Below are 2,287 nucleotides of genomic sequence, written 5' to 3'. Positions count from 1 at the left end.
CTCAGGAATTCTCCAGCCCTTTCTCAGCTCCCTCAGCTGCCTCAGACCCTTCCCCAGGTTCCCTTTCCCCTCAGGGTCTTTCCTGGACCTGGGAACACCAGAACTGCCCCAGGAGTTTGAGGTGGAACATCACCAATTTATTTGTGTTAAAAGTGTTATCAAAAATCTTTAGGAAAAGGAGAGTTTTAAACAGTTGCTTCCCTGTATGAAAGGGAAAAGAGTAAGGTTTGGGGGTCATCCATTGGGATTTTTTCCCAGGGAAGAATTGAAATTATTGCTCCCTTTGTTTGTGTGCTGTTCCCTCCCTGCCCAAGTGGGAATTGTCACTTGGGAGCAGCAGTGCCTTGATGATTTTATTTGTTTTGTGGCCTTGATCTGTGCTGTGTAGAAGAGGAAACCCTTGGTAACCTGATCACTTCCTTCAGAAGAAGTTTTTGCCTTAATCCTGCTGCTTGTCAGTGTTGAGGAAGGTGAGGTGTGATTCCTCAGAATAAACAGAACCTCCAGGAGCACAGCATGGGGAATTCTGCTCTGTTTCAGGCATTTATTTGCTTTGTTTAGAAGTGCATGGGGTGCCTTGTGAAACAGGAGATGTAACTTGGACTTTTCCATGCTGACACAGTTATTAAATGGCACCAAACGAGCAGGAAGGATGGGAATGGACAAAGAGATTATTATAAAACTTGAAACTTTGGCCAGTTCAGATGTGCATTATTTATTTCATTTCCATTTTAGCACTGCAGAGGCAGAGAAAAACGAGGACTTGTTAACACCTTGTACATGATTTGAGGATATTTTAAAGCAATCCTTTGTTGTGGGAGCTGCAGATCCTAAACCCTCTCAGCACCAGGATTTCTCAGTGCTAAAATCATTACCCAATATTGGTTTAAAATACAAATCCCTTAAGTGTGTCCTCCCAGCCATGTATCCTTGGACACTGCTATCCCAACTCATTATTTCACATCACTCCAGGATCTTGGTGGGGGTAATGAGGCCTCGTGGGTTTGCTCAGTTATTAAAACTCTCTGTGAGAGAAAGGCTGGCTCCTGTGGGCAGAGCTAAGGCAGAAATTCTGGGGGGGAAAAAGCAGAATTGCAGGAGGAATTCCTTCATGGAAAGGGTTGTTAAACTCTGGCAGGGGCTGCCCAGGGAGGTTTGGAGTGCCCATCCCTGGAGGTGCCCAAGGAATTCCTGGAGCTGTTCAGCTTTCCCACCTTGTCCCAGCAGGAAAGCACTGAAGCCTAAAACAGGCCAGGATTAGGATTTGGTCCTGGAATGTTTCATTTCTCTAACTTGTTTTTTCTATTTCTTCCATGGAATTTATTAATATTTGTAACTGTTTAAAAAGATAGTAAAGCTGAATGAGCTTCATTTATTGAGGCTCCAGAATAAATGAGGGCTGGGTGAGATTTACAGGGTCCTAAGGGGGTCTTGGTGGTGTTGTTCCATGTTTGAGTGTAACATCAGGTTTTTGGGGAACAGCAGCAAGAGTTCCACACCCCTGGATCCAAACAGCCTGGCTTTCCTGAGGGAGAGGAGCAGCCTGCAGAGCTCAGGCTTTTCAGCCTCCACTTGTTCATTTATTTATGTTAAAAGGCACAAATGTGTTCTGACATCTCGGTCTGTGCTCCTGAGATTGTCTTTCCCAGGTCAGAAGAGGCTCAATCCTCCATCCTGTCAGGCTTTAGCTGCTCCAGCTCTGCTCCAGGGTTTTCCTTCAGGTTTTTTCCTAAACCCAGGAGCCAGATCAGGCGAGTTTAAAGTTGAGCTGGGCTCCAGTGCAGAGGGGTGGAGAGCAGGGATGTGTGATGAGCAGTTGTTTGCTCACCTACAAATCTGTCCTAGAATAAAGCTTTAATAATGGTTAACTTATAAAATACCAGGGAGAAATGGCTTTACTGTTCCTCACACCTGGCTGGACATGGTAATTTGGCAAATTCTGGGATAATCCTCTGATGGCTTTGTGGGCCTTCCATAACAGCAAGGGATGGCAGCAGCAGTTCCTTCAGCTGCTCGTGATGGGGTGAAGGTGAGGAGGAAAGGATTTTAGGTGGGAGCACATTCCAAAGGAAAGGAGAACATTGGGGGTTAACCAGGTGCAGCAGAGCTCGTGGGGAATGTTTTAGTTGAAGTGAGGACCAGGAATTGTGATCCTGGTGAGGAATTGTGGGGAATTGTGTTCCTGATAGGGAATTGTGATCCTGATGAGGAGTTGTGATCCTGGTGGGAATTGGGCACCTGGTGGGAATTGTGTTCCTGGTGGGAATTGTGGGGAATTGTGTTCCTG

The 2,287-nt window shown here is 46.0% G+C and overlaps 1 protein-coding gene across 1 annotated transcript in view; it reads left to right on the top strand.

Annotated features, from left to right (window-relative positions):
• LOC107200261 (microtubule-associated protein 4-like) overlaps positions 1-2,287 on the top strand; it is a 31,293-nt gene that overhangs the window by 19,120 nt on the left and 9,886 nt on the right. The window lies entirely within an intron of this gene.

Source organism: Parus major, chromosome 2 (assembly GCF_001522545.3).
Source record: "Parus major isolate Abel chromosome 2, Parus_major1.1, whole genome shotgun sequence".
Lineage (NCBI taxonomy): Eukaryota > Metazoa > Chordata > Aves > Passeriformes > Paridae > Parus > Parus major.
This window is presented reverse-complemented; position numbering and strand designations above follow the sequence as displayed.